Source organism: Lissotriton vulgaris, chromosome 8, assembly GCF_964263255.1.
Source record: "Lissotriton vulgaris chromosome 8, aLisVul1.2, whole genome shotgun sequence".
Taxonomy (NCBI): domain Eukaryota; kingdom Metazoa; phylum Chordata; class Amphibia; order Caudata; family Salamandridae; genus Lissotriton; species Lissotriton vulgaris.
In genome coordinates, this window is record NC_141696.1 from 399,969,762 (window position 1) to 399,985,136 (window position 15,375).

Below are 15,375 nucleotides of genomic sequence, written 5' to 3' on the forward strand. Positions count from 1 at the left end.
CTGGAATCCTCAAGGGTAAAGGAAAAGAGGAAGGCCAGAAAACACCGGGCACAAAGGCATCAAGACTGACTGCAAGGAAATCAGCTGCATCTGGAGTCAGATTGAAGCCCAAGACTAAGATGGCTGGAGAGTCCTGGTGGGCAGACAGCCTATACAGCAGGAGGAGTGGTAGACATAAGTATCTAATCATGTAAGTAGCGGTGCAAAAGCCTGAAATCTGATTATGATATGAGCCAGAAAAATATGACAAATCCTGAAGTTTCTTAAGATGTGGGTGTGAGTTACTGTGGATTGCAAATTCAAACTCACTGTGCATTTGTAACCTGGGTTTGTACCTCACAGGAGTTTCTAGACCGAAGTGATGTGAAACTATCCCTTAGGACAGATTTCACCACTAATATATACCCATGAGCACCGCAGATTTTCTAAGTAAGCACATAAGCGCAGGGTGGGCTCCTGTCGACTTCCGGTTGTCCCACCTGTTCCGCCTGACTTCCGGTTCAGGGCCGCCAATGGCAGCGCGGCTCTGGGGGTGTGGAGGCGGGACTTCCGGGTCGCCGTAGGCAGCGCGGCGGCCCGGCTGGGTTCCTGGGCTGCGGCGGTGATTTCCACACGGGGTGAGCTCCCGATAATTCAAATAAGGCGAGGTGGGCTCTCGCTATGGCCACGAAAATAGCGGCACGGTCCCTGGCGAGGTGGGCACTCGCCAGGGGCTTCAAAATCAGCAAATTAGGCGGGCAAATGCCGGGTGGGCACCGGCTGTGCAAAAAGCGCTCCCAAGCGCTACAAGACAAATACAGCGCTCCCAGGCGCTATAAGACAGCAACAAGCCCAGCAAAAGTCCTTAGGGCGGGCAGGGGGCAAGGCTGGGCCCAGAGCCAGCACACTGGGTCTCCAGGCAGGGAGACACTCCAAGTGGCGGTCCTCTGGCCCAGCAACAGCAGCAACAGCCCCCTCAGGCAGGATCCTGGCAGAGAACAGTTTCAGTGGGGACACAGCCCCATTTTTATACACCTAAATCCTTTGTCTGTAGGTGCAGGGTGGGGGAGAAACCAGTCGCAACTAGTTTTGAAGTACTCTGTTTACCTCAACCACCCTCTCTATTCACTGGCAGGGCTTGGGTCATCAGTCGCACCACAGGGGGCGGAGCCAGCATTGTGTAGGGAAAAGCCCAGCCCATTCAGGACACAGGTACACTCCTCCCCAGCCATCAGCATGCTAATCTCCCACTCACCACCGAGGCAGACCCATCCAGACTCCAGGAGCCAGGCTCACCAGCCTGCTCCAGCCAATCACACGCCAGGCATATTTTACACTAATATGACAACTCCTGGAAATGTAATTTCTACATATGACACACTCATGCAACACACACTATTGCGAAGCATTCACTCTCACGAGTGCGCACATATCAAATTCGAACCTGTACACCCCACGCATCAGGAACTACCAGGGACACATACATTCCCCATGCATTCCTATGGGAGGGCAGGCCTATCTCATCACATGCACTCAGAGTGCGCACGCACTTTCCACTGGGACACAGTGAAAGTGCACAGAACCCAAAAATCACCATCACCAGGTCACCATTACAAGCAAAAAGTCTAGGGGTGAACCTGCCATAAGGGCCAAGTCCAACACAACCCCCTTCCAGCCAAAACGCAGGGTAGACCAATCACCACCGTGATGGACTTCCCTGCTTGGGGCGATAGAACACGGACGCGGGCCCGCAACTGCAGGGACACCCTCCTGTTCTACGCCACGGTGAACCCATGGGATTCCTTCTCAAACCACTGTCTGGACCAACTGGGCTACCCCACTGGTACTCCCAAGCTGTCCGCGGCCAGGACCAGGCCCTGGGCCACCCCGGTGCCACCGGTCCTTGCCAATTCACAGAGCGGGGGGTAGTAACCCCTGGCACATAGTAGCCATTCTCCACTCTCCCTGTCTGCAAGACAGGACTAGACTGCCACTGGTTCTCCAGCCTAGGGTCTACACCCTCAGGCGGACCAGGAGTCTCAGGGAAGGCTCTCCTCCCCCTACCTCTTCTTCTAGGGTTCCTCCTCCTCCTGCGAGGGGTACCCTTACAACGCCACTCCAACTTAGGGTTTAACCCCTCATGTTGCACCGGGGTCAGAGGTGGGCTCTCCCACCCTCTGCACCCCCTTCCAGAGGTCTGCCCTCTCCCAACTGGAGAAGTTCCTCTGGAAGAAGAACCGGTCAGGACACTGGTTACAGTCGTCCTACACTTCAGGTCAGGCTGAACCTGAACCTGTCCTCCCAACCTCCGGTCTAAAACCTTTGGTGGAACAATTGCCTGGCACTCCAGGACTTCTGGGGACTCACACGCAATCCCCCTGAGGCTGACACATGACCCATGTGTCGTGTGACTGTCTGTCTGGCGCAGATCTCCCGCCTTCTGTCCACCTGACAGTGCGCAAAGATCCCCCAGACCAGAAGTGGCGCCACCCAGGTCCCCCCAAGAAGATCTAGCCCAACTGGCTAGTCCCTGGTCCACTGGTGCATCCACTGGGAAACTCATCCCCCAATCACTCCTCACTTCGGACTTCTGTGCACTCCCTCCTGGAGTAGCACTGCCGGACACTGGAACCCCTGGAGCTCTAGTTACAGACGCTCCAGGTTCCCTAGACACTAGGAGATCCTCCTCAAGTGTACTAACAGGACAGCCTAGGTCCCTAACCTGGTGTTCCCTCAAGAAACCACCCAGGTTCTGAGATAGGGCTTCGGGCCTCCGGGGACTCTCAGCCTCCCACTGACTCCTGCTCCACTGAGCCAGGTAGTCATCCCCTCCACCCCTCTCACTATACTGGGACCTAGCTGGGCTACACTGAGCCTCTTCCACCACGCTGGGCTGGAAGATACCTATACCACTACTGTTGGACTCACTCACTAGGGACTCTAAAGAACCTCTAGCACTCTCCCAGCGGTCTGCTTCCTCTGCAAGCTCGTATGGTTCAGACAATCCACACCCTACTAGGTGTTGGCGCAATCCCGGATAAACAACACTGAGCAACTGCTCTCTGAGAAACATATCAAACAATATGTCCCAATCACATTTCGTGGGCTCCAGTACCCAATCACACAGGGCTCCACAACAGTCATCCACAAAATCTTCCCAAGACTGATGAGACGGTTTCCTAAGGTTCCTAAACCTCAACCTATTCTCCTCCTCTGGGGAAACAGGAACCATACTCGGGGAACTGGGAGTGGGATTTCCTACACTGAAATCTATATAGCTGCCACCACTGGACTCAACCCTCCCCGGGGAATCCAGACAATCAACACTGCGCGCAGGGGATAGTCTACCCTCCAGAGCTACTTTGCCTCTGGTGGAGGCCCTCTCAGCCTCCTCTATCCTTTCCTGCGCTAAGACCCTCTGAGTCTCTAGCTGTTGCTTTCTAATACCCAGCTGTGCCATATCCTGGGCATGCTCTAACCTGAGCTTTTCTAAAGCCAGCTGGTGCTCCCTTTCTCTCCTCCTATCTTCCAGCTCCTCTGGGGACAGGGAAAGGGATGAGGCGCTGCCTCCTACACTGGACCCAGCAAGGGACTCCCTATCTATGGGATCTCTACTCTCTACTGGCGTCCAGGTGCTGTCATCTTCTTCCTCCTCTTCTGAATCTTCAGGGCTCCCCACAGACCCACCACCCTCATGGTGTGAGACCCGGGCCCTTTCCTCACTGCGCTCAAGATCCCACTGACCCTTTCGCCATAGGATCAGGCTGCTCCTAAGTTCGGACTGAGTGTCTGACTCATCCACCCCTATGTCTCTCTCTTCACAGAACCTTACCAACTCTCCCATACTGTATCCAAACAGATCACAGAAATCAAAAGTAGGCTCCATTCTGGCGGACGTTCTAGAGAAAAGATTACACAGGGAACCTAGGGGTCTGAGCTTAACACAGGAGTACACAATTCACAAAGGTTCAGCAAGTTCCCTCTCCCAGAGAACTCACACTCACTTGCCTAGTGCCACACACCATTCATTCACACACACCCCCCCCTCGGACTGGTAAGGCAGTTTCTACCACCCCTGATTCCTCAACCTGACCACATGTGATACAGGTACCAAACTCTGGGCGCGGGGCAGGGGAACAAATGTACTGGACACAATTGCACAATGATACCTTCAGGAGAAGAAAATAATGGAACTTCAAAAACAATAATCCCCTAAAATGTGGTCATCTAAAATGCAGAGCTTTGTAGTGTGGCCTTTCGCCACTGTGGTACAACGCAAACACAAATCCTTATCCTCACCGCTGCGTCCAATGTTAGAAATGGGATCCCTGGTTGGCCAGGGCTTGCGCCAAAGTCAGTCAGAGACCACCACTCCTAAGTCAGGGCAAGGGAGTTACACGCCAAGATAACCCCTACTCACCCTCTAGGTAACGTGGCGCGAGCAGCAAGGCTAAACTTGGAGGCGATGTGAGTTAAGTATTTGCGCACGCACCCCAGCAACAGCACCCAAGGCCCACCACAAAGGAAACTCCACACAAGGTTATATATAAAAATAGCCTTTGTATTACACCAAAACACATTAGATAAAACACACACTTTACAATGTGCCAGAGGCACGGGCAGAATTTACAGGGGATATTTACAAGACAGGGCCACCTGGACCACTGTTAGGAATCAGCACTTTTAGAAGTTAGCACTTTTAGAAATAGCACTTTTGAATGTAAAATCACTGTAGCACCTAATATAAAAATAGAGCACACAACCAGTAATCCCTGGTAACAGGACCTCACTAGCACCACCTGTACTAGGGAGAAAACAACCACCTACATATCACCATACCTGTAGGGGTGTAAGAACATAACACATGATGCAATGCATAACATTCATTCAGAGGTGTAAGGAGGGAAAACACATGATGCATCGCAATACATTCAGAGGTGTAAGCAAAATGAACAATTGCGCCAAACTCACTTAAGTCACCACCTGTGACTGTCCCTAGGCCCTCTGGCCTTGTTGGGGCTAGGACGCCCTGTGTCCAATGTCAGGGGGCCTAAACGTGGCAGTTGCCCACAAAGTGCTGGGCAACTGGGTAGCACAATGATGGGGCCAACACGATGGGGGAGCCTCACAGGCTCTGCAAAATGACTGTCCCCTTGGAGCCTCGTTGGGCTCTGAATAAAAAAATGGCCCCTGAGCCTCTCTGGGCTCTCAGTCAATAAAAATGCCCCCTTGAGCCTTTCAGGCTCAAACACAAACTGCGGGCAAATCGGCGGAGTCCCCCTCCTGGGGACTCAAACTGACAATGGCCCCGGATGGAGCCTCTCAGGCTCTGGAGATATGCCCCCGCTCGTTGGAGTCCCTCACTGGGGACTCTAAAAACAACTGTGGCAACCAAGAGCCTCTCAGGGCAAGAGACAAAATGCCCTCACGAGCCTCTCAGGGCTCGTTACCACTTTTGCTCCCTGAGCCCTTCGTGGGCTGAAAATGACCAAATGCTCCCGGAGGTCGCGCTAATGAGAGGGGGCGGGGCGGGGCGGAGACCAGCAATGTGTCCCGACGCCACCCTCTCCTCTTTCCAAGCACCTGCACTCACCGAGTTCTGGCGGGGATCGTCCCTGGTGCTCCGGCTGCTCCGGCTCTCTGTTCCTGGACACGGGGCTCTCCTCCTCACACGGGAGCCTCGCTCCCTGCAGCACTTCTCCGACGGTCGCTCTGGGGCCGCGGGCGGGGCTCCTCTCGCTCTCCGGGGCTCTCCTGCCCTGGGGAACCTTGCGCCCAGCCTCACTCTTCTCGCTGCACGTCCTGGTACCGGAGCGCAGGGTGGGCTCCTGTCGACTTCCGGTTGTCCCACCTGTTCTGCCTGACTTCCGGTTCAGGGCCGCCAACGGCAGCGCGGCCCTGGGGGTGTGGAGGCGGGACTTCCGGGTCGCCGTAGGCAACGCGGCGGCCCGGCCGGGTTCCTGGGCTGCGGCAGTGATTTCCACACGGGGTGAGCTCCCGATAATTCAAATAAGGCGAGGTGGGCTCTCGCTATGGCCACGAAAATAGCGGCACGGTCCCTGGCGAGGTGGGCACTCGCCAGGGGCTTCAAAATCAGCAAATTAGGCGGGCAAATGCCGGGTGGGCACCGGCTGTGCAAAAAGCGCCCCCAAGCGCTACAAGACAAATACAGCGCTCCCAGGCGCTATAAGAAAGCAACAAGCCCAGCAAAAGTCCTTAGGGCAGGCAGGGGGCAAGGCAGGGCCCAGAGCCAGCACACTGGGTCTCCAGGCAGGGAGACACTCCAAGTGGCGGTCCTCTGGCCCAGCAACAGCAGCAACAGCCCCCTCAGGCAGGATCCTGGCAGAGAACAGTTTCAGTGAGGACACAGCCCCATTTTTATACACCTAAATCCTTTGTCTGTAGGTGCAGGGTGGGGGAGAAACCAGTCGCAGCTGGTTTTGAAGTACTCTGTTTACCTCAACCACCCTCTCTATTCACTGGCAGGGCTTGGGTCATCAGTCGCACCACAGGGGGCGGAGCCAGCATTGTGTAGGGAAAAGCCCAACCCATTCAGGACACAGGTACACTCCTCCCCAGCCATCAGCATGCTAATCTCCCACTCACCACCGGGGCAGACCCATCCAGACTCCTGGAGCCAGGCTCACCAGCCTGCTCCAGCCAATCACACGCCAGGCATATTTTACACTAATATGCCAACTCCTGGAAATGGCATTTCTACATATGACACACTCATGCAACACACACCATTGCGAAGCATTCACTCTCACGAGTGCGCACATATCAAATTAGAACCTGTACACCCCACGCATCAGGAACTACCAGGGACACATACATTCCCCATGCATTCCTATGGGAGGGCAGGCCTATCTCATCACATGCACTCAGAGTGCGCACGCACTTTCCACTGGGACACAGTGAAAGTGCGCAGAACCCAAAAATCACCATCACCAGGTCACCATTACAAGCAAAAAGTCTAGGGGTGAACCTGCCATAAGGGCCAAGTCCAACACAGGTTACTAGACAATTGTCTAGAGAAAAAGGCGATATCTCTGATTTATCGCAAACTTATGAATAACTCTCAGGACCCCGTGCTAATCCTCTGCACACGCTGGTAGCTGGATTTAGACCAAATAGAGGATGATGAATGGCTGGAAGCTCTAGCCTCACCTAGGGTGGTGGCTATCCGCTCACAGTTTAAACGGGTACAGCTGAAACTAGTCCACCGATCATATATTGCCCGTACAGTACTGATAAAATTGGGAAGGCTTGACTCTCCTCACTGTGCCCAGTGGAGCGGGCGGGAGGGCTCCTTCCTCCACATAATATGGGACTGTCCAGTTATCCAGTCATATTGAGGGGAGGTTATCTCCTGAATGGGACAGGTTCACTCTATCCAGACGAAGATATCGGCTCAGTGGTGCCTTTTGAATATTTGGAATGAAACCAATCTTACAAGCAAAGAGCATCTTTGGGTAACACTGGTATTTTTAGTAGCTAAGCAAAATATAGCTACGTTATGAAGCGGCTCCAAAGGTGAACTATTGTAGGAAGAAGACATGGATTGGTGCATAGTAGCGGAAAAAAACATATATGAGAGCAGGCGCTGTCCAAACAAATGGTTGAAAATCAGGGGAAACGGAACGAGTACCAAGGTATGATATGCACACCAATACCCTCATCAAGACATAGGGGCCAAATGATAGCCACCTGATAGCTGAGGGTCTTGGAGTACTGATTGATAATGGCTTACTAATTACATGGTCCTGACAACTTAGATGTTATGATACGGTGCTAACCTCACAGCATGCAGCATGGTACTGATTGTGTACTGATTTTGCTGATTATCTTTTTGGTTTTGTCTTGCTTTAATTTGTTTAAAATAAAAAGATTTATAAAAAAAAAGGTTTTCTAGGGATAAAGAAATACGTGTCAGCTTAAGCTACACGGATGTATGACGTTACGACGCATGCTTTTACCACGCATGCTGTTACAACGCCATTTTACAACGCAAACCTTTACAATGCATAGTGTTTTGGGGTACTGGATAGTGAATAGTTTAATTTATTATTCAAACTCCAGTCCCCATGGACACTAGGGAAGGTGTTGGATAGTAAATTAAATCTATTCCCTATCCTAGAGCGCCCCCCAGCGCAATGCGTTGTAATGGTTTTCGTTGTAAAACCTGCGTTGTAATAGCACTGCGTTGTAAAAGTTTTGTTGTAAAGGATGTTTCCCAAGCTACACTCAGCAAAGAATCAAAGCAGAAACACAGAGGTCTGTACCTCTCAAAGTCGATAGGATAAGTGGCCAACATCAACCTCTGAGAATGCCAATTAATATCACACGAATCTTCTGGGTAACATCCCTGGTTCACACCACCAGGGGCTCCCTTGTCCCTTCCATTCTCTCATTGTGAGCAGCAACATTAGCTGATTCTCCCAGACCTGTCCTGTGAATTATATCAACCATGGCTTCCTGCAACTCCTCGATGTATTACTAAATAAGGACTGTCAATTAATGCATTGGCTTTTCATGTTCTTTGTCAAGGTCCTCTTCTCAGGCTCTCTATCACTAATACAGTGCTACTTTTATTATCAAACTAACAAGCCATGTGAACATACCTAAAAGGAAAAAGACATACAAGCAGAGGCCTACGCATGCCAACCTTTAACAAATTATGCAATGGTGCTAATTAATATGTATCATTTGTCCACATAGAACTACAAGTGCATTAAGAACTAGATTCATGTTGCAGATTACGAAAATATAATGTAACTTTAAATACATGAGTGTCAATGTGACTGAGAATTACATTATAAATTTGAATATGAAAACATTAGTGCACACGTTTACATACATCTTTCTCATTTCTTAAGTAAAATACATTTTAATAGTATGATGATGGCTTTATCCAATCTTTAAAGACGAGGGGCCCGATTTACAAAAGTAATCCGAGACAAAATCCTAACTTTATGACTTACAGTATTCACAGAAGGCATTTAGGAGTACTTAAGTTTAATTTATGACCAAAACTTAAGTTTAACTGAGACAAAATCCTAACTTTAGTACTCCTAAATGCCTTCTGTGAATACCAAAAGTTGTAAAGTTAGGATTTTGTTTCAGATTACTTTTGTGAATAGGGCCCTACATATCTTTTTAATAAGGTTAAGGTACACAGTGTTTATGCACATCAGTACTGAATTTAAGTGTAACACTTTATTTTAATAACTTTAGGACGCACAAAATGTAGTGCTAAGTGCGTGTAAATGTTGCATATTCGTGGCGTGTTAGGGTAGAGCCAAAATGTTGCTAGTCCAATTATTATGCTCATTCTGTGGGAAAAGAAAGCAGCAAAGACTAGAGAGAATAAATCAATATTGTGATGTGCAAAGACGGGAATAAGGAGTTTTATTGTGAATTGGCCTTCAAGGGTGCGATTGGGGTGATTTGGCAAGATTCAGGTGACCAAGGATAATGAGTCGAAGGAAGGCAGGCAGTTAGTAAAGGGTAGCATAGAGATCTTTCGAACAAATTCTGTTTGTGCCTCAGAACACCATGTTCGAAGAGGACTATTTTATATTATGTGTAAGTGTGCATTATTAAAAAAGAGAGCAACTTTGAGAGCTAACTTTGCCTACTTTGTGAGTTGTGCTGAGAGTGTGAGTGAAAATAGTTTTCCACAACAATGTAATGTAGTCTAATGGTGGAGACTGATTTTTGTAAATTAGCTTTGATTTAATATTTCATCAAGGAGTGAGAAAAAGCTGCAAGGATGACATTTTTGGGACAACATTGATGTGGTAGCTAATTTATTTTGTTTATATAGCCCTTCATACTGTACTTCTGCTATGTATATGAATTGTAAAAAGCAGCCAGTGTAATTACTAATTTGAGAAAATGAATCTATTGAACTTAAAAAAAAAAGAACGCTGAGATGGCATTGTATGGATTTCAACTAGTGACTTGGAGATCACTGTATTTCTCAACAGAAAGCATGTAAGTATCTGAGCCATCAAGAACGGTGCCATGGAAGGACTGACGTGAATGACTAGAGTAGTAAAATGTTTGATAGTGAAGAAAGAATATCTGAAGTGGCGAGTGACCCCATGGACAGAGATGCATTGGAGATGGAAGATGATTTTGGTTGGAGGGGGTAACATTCTTTTGCTATGACTAAGAGTACAGAGATATTGATGTTTCAATAGCATACTTTGCAATGGGTAATAATAACTGCACAGGAATTGAAGTACATCTCTGTATAAAAAAATGACATTGTTCCAGTACATTTTTAACATAGCAACTCTCCAACTGATCAAAGTGAAGTAGCAACTTGTTCAACAATGGGTAATGAGAAATCCTATGTGGTGCCAAATAATGCCTCCTGAAAACACTAAATCATTGTGTGATTCTGCTTGCAATCCCATGCTTCATTAATCAAATTCTCCAACAACTTGCATCTGTTAATAAGTGGGGTACCTCCCTCTGTAGATGGTGCCTTCTCCGCATGGCAGTTTCAGACTCTGTTACATAGGCCCAGGACCAGACACAAGTTGAAAAAGATCTTAGTTCACTTGTTCATATCTAGGTCTCCTACAATGAGTAAGCCAAAATTGGGTTACAAAGAATGGGCCGCCTGAAGATCGTCCATAATTTCCTCACCACCTGGTATCAATGTTGAACTGCACTGCACCCCCACACAGTATGCATGATAGCACCATCCTTTGCCTGATAATGCAAGTACAATGGGGAGGAATACCTTATCAGTGCTAAAAGAGAATTCTGAGGGAAATACAGCTTTTGTAGGAAGGTAAACAGTATCAGGTTTAAACAAATACCACCTAGAGGACATGAGGGGCATCCTCTCAATCCCCCTTCTCCTAAAGCTATTGTCCCCTTCTCAAGGGCTCAGAGTACAAGGAATGTGTCAGGACTATAAATTACTAGGGATAAGTACATCTGTGTTATTGTTTTATTGTTCATGGCCCCAATTATCAATTTGGCATCTAGGGGGCTATGCTCCAATAATGTATTCACATTTTCTATATATGGGGAAAGAGTGCCACCTCCTTTTTTTAATGTCTCAGATGAGCTGATAACACTGCACATTGGTGCCTTATGACTTTTCAATGCAATTGGGTCAATAATCTTGGAAAAATGCCCTTACAGTTGGAGCTGGAGTATCTGTGAGTGTTTCAGATGAATATTTGAAGTGGACCAGGAGCACCAACACACCTGTTGGGTTCCAGATCCTAACAGGAACCTGGCAGATAAATTGGGCAGATCCCTGAACTTTATCATTGACAAAACAGTATCCCACCCAAAGCATGTGGGAAGGTATTTTTTTCTTCAATTTTTTATTGGTAGTATGCATGGGATGATCAATATACAGACATCATGTTACAAGCATCAATGTGGTATGTTGTTGCCCATCTTTAAACAGTTCCAAGCCCACAAAGCGCAAGCTTTAGGAGGCGCCACCAAGGAATACAATTTATACTGTAACCTTGGCCAAATTGCTGGTACAGTTTTCTAAGGACCCTTAATATCCCACAATCTTAATAGTCCATCTGCATGTGTGCCCTTATATCACATTACTACTTTTTTTGATTCACATTTTCTGATACAGAAACAAAACAACCCCCTTAACAACTTCTATTGCTATTTGACAGCTTCTGGGTGAATGGTTGACCCTACCCATGTTGTATTAGTATGTCTTTCTTCAGTGTGTAGGCAAAGCCTTAGTGTTGTGCACCATCTCATGTCTCTGACCCCTATGCCCAATAGTGGGTACATCTGTGTGGGGGGAGTCAGGGGCTCATGTGGGGGGTTACACTCCCAAGGTGGACTTGCAATGATGGCCCAGCTTATCTGTGGGGGCATCCCTGCAGGAGCCCGGAAGCTTATTGGACAGGGGCATGGATGTATGTGTGTCACTAGGGTACAGTGCCTACACAGGTGAAGTCCTAGCGCTGGTACCACTATAGGCTTACAGGGAGAGGGGGGGCGCAGGTGGGTAGGGGGGTCTCTAGTAGAGAGCTGTGTTGTGTATGTGGCCCTGTGTCATCCCCAGAGGGGCTAGCGCTGGTCCCATCTCCGTGGTTTGCTCCCTGCACGAGGTTCATCATAATGCTCCAAGTCTCCAAGTCCCTGTTCTCGTTCGCATCCACGTGAACCGTCCTGAGTCGGCGCTCCTCTGCAAACCCCATTCCAGCAGGTCCGCCGTCCATTTCCCCTGGGGGGGCGTATTTGGCTTCCAATGAATGGCTATGTAGCGTTTTGCCAGTACTAGCCCAAGCATTGCAAATTTATGCTGCATGCGGGTTGTGGCCTTGGGAGTCGGGAGTACTCCCAAGAGGCATCGCTTAATGGAGGCTTCAATTGAGAGCTTCTTTGCTCTTTGTAGAGTGTCCAACACTACGCTCCAGTCGAAGCCAACCCTGGGGCAGTCCCAAGTTACGTGAATAAAATAAGCAAGGGACAAGCCACCTCTTGAGCATGCAGGCGATGTAGGAAGGTATTTTTAGTTTGTTTTTTTTGGTTGTGGGACTGTCATGGAAAGCAGCTTGTGCATAGCATTGAAACACATTTTTCATTTGAAAACCCTACCCCAGACTCAATAGAAACACAGAGTAAGAAAGATAGCTTCTAATTTCATTTGCATTCTAAAAGAAATCCTGCAATGGCAAAAATGAGTTTTCCCCTAACTTGTAATGTCTTCTTTTATTATCATTAACGTTTGGTCTAGCCAATACATTATTTTTGCAAAGATATTACCGTTGGACCTGGCCCTTCCCGCAGGCTTATTTCCAGACATTGTACCTTTACCTCCTATTTTTCTGACCCTCTCCATTTGTAGCTGTTCAGTGCAAATGTGCATATGCTCTCTGTGTAAATTGTGATTCTTATTGAGTCTCCAAGATTTGCATATTTTATTTATTGGTAAGTCCCTAGTAAAGTATAAAACATGTGGCCAAGAACTGTTAAACAACTGCACCTAGTGGCCTGCAGCACTGGTTATTCCTCCCACATGAGTAGCCCTGTAAGCCTGCCGCAGGACTGCCATTGCAATGTCTGTGAGAGCAGTTTTAAACTGCCATGTCAACCTGACAAGTGCTTCCACTTGCCAGGTCCGAATCTTCCCTATTACTAGATGGTAGGAACCCCTAAGGTAGGCCCAAGGTACTCCCATGAGCATTTTGTAGTGTATGTAAAAGATAGAACATGTACTGGTGTGTTTTAAGTGTCCTGATAGTGAAATACTGACAATTTCGTTTTGCACTATTGCGAGTACTACTTCTCCCATAGGCTTTCATTGAAGCTGCCTTGTTCCATTTCACAAGTGTAACTTTCAATTAGGAACTGCTGTGGGTTTGGAGTTTGGACTTTCTGATCTTAGAATTTAAAAACGCATATTTTAGTAAAGGTGGTTTTTGAATTGTGTGTTTGAAAATGACACTTTTAGAAAGAAGACGTTTTCTTGTTTAACCATCCAGGGCCCCTGTCTGCCTGTGGAATCAACAGATCAGACAGACAAAGGCCTGTTTGTGCATTCACCCTAGACAGTCACACAAAGGGAGTTGAGGTGTGCCCTGCATATCCTGATGGCTCATCGCCAGGCGGATGGGCATTACTGATCCAGAGTGGTGGAAGGAGCTATCACCTGCACCTGAATAGGGTTGTGCCTGGCCTTTCACAATGCTGTCTCCACTCCCCTGGAGTGGATCTGGAGCCACGATCAGGCAGGACAAAAACGTGTGCACTACAAAGACAATGCTTTGAAGAATGCCTATTTTAAAGGCATATAAGTTTGGACCTAAAACCCCAGGGCTTCATATTTTACAAAATGATGCAGTGGGGCGCTGCGAGCCATTTTGCTCCTCTGAGCAGCATCATTTTAAGAGCACACACATGCACCGTATTAACAGCACAACAACCCATCTATGTGCTTTCCCATGCACTCGCACACAATTGGCTGCTATGCCCCAGCGCAGGCACCCTTGTGTCATGTTGCAAGTGTGCCTGCATTGTTTTTGTGCAGGAAGCGACACCTTCCTGCACAAAAACAATTATTGATCGAAATGTACTCTTTCTATGCATGCTGCAGAATGCAGCACACATAGAAAGAGGAAAATGCGAGGATAAATAAAAGTATTTCTCCTCATTGTACCACTCCTATGTCTCCCCTTGAGAGGCGTAGGATTCTGACGCATTCCCAGCTTTACAAAACGCCCCTTTCATGCAGAGTAATGCGTGAAAAGGGCCCATATTTACAAGGTCTTGAAAAGTCACACAGTTTGATTTTACATGGCCTTATAAATATTGCACTGCTGGTGTTCAAAACTGAAGCCCAGGTGGCTCAATCAGCTTGTAAATGACGCCCACAGACTTTTGGAACATTTCTGGATCAAGAGGAACATCTGCCAAGGAGAGGAGCTAAAGAGCTGTAAGGATGAGTACTGTCCCTTTGCTGTGTGTTGGTTTGCTGGTTGCCCTGCAGTTGTTGCTCCTGCTTTGGAGGAGAAATGGACTGGATTTTAATTTGTATCCTGCTTGTGAAGTTACTCCAAGGGCGGATGTGTGCATGCCTTCTGTTGGAAGTCTCATGACCATCAAAGACTTTATCTGCAATATCCCGGAACTCCACTGCTGGGAGTTCTGACCTACATTGTGGGACCAAATACAGTTCTGGGCCCTTGGAGGTTGTTAGTGCTGCAAACAAATGCATGGCACCATAAAACTCGATGCACTGCACTTACAGCACCTGTATTTCTGATGCAACACTGCTGTGTGGGAGAAATTTCCATACACCGCTGCCATGCGGCTGAAGAAATCAGCGCAGAGCGTGCCAGTGGTGACAGAAACCACTGCAGCACGAGTTAAGTGCATTGTGTCTCCAAAGGCCAAGACCCCCACATTGTCCCCAACACAGGTGTTGCTGTGCAGCTGAATGAATCAACAGAAATCAACACATCGCCTGTTTGCCGCCACTGTATCAACCTCTAGGGCGCCCGAATTTCCACACATCGCACCTGTGCACCAAATTTTGCTGACGAATCACCCACAGACCGGAACTGTTTTAGGTTTCATCACATCACTTCCCACTACAGTCCAGATTCAACACAACACTTCTGCATGCAACAGAACTGCTGCATCGCCTCTCCATGGACTAAGGAATCAGTGCATCAATGTGTTTTCAGATGCTCCCCTTCTCTGTGGCTGTTTTGCCTTGTGCATTTTGACGCATCTAAGGTTCTTGGTGTAAAATGACTGCATCTATAGAGTTCTATGGACAGAATTGATTGAACCCTTTTAAAAGTCATATTTTGAGTTATGTATGTTGGATTTTTGTCTTTTTGGTCTTGTTTGGTTTAGATGAAGTAACTTTATTTTCTA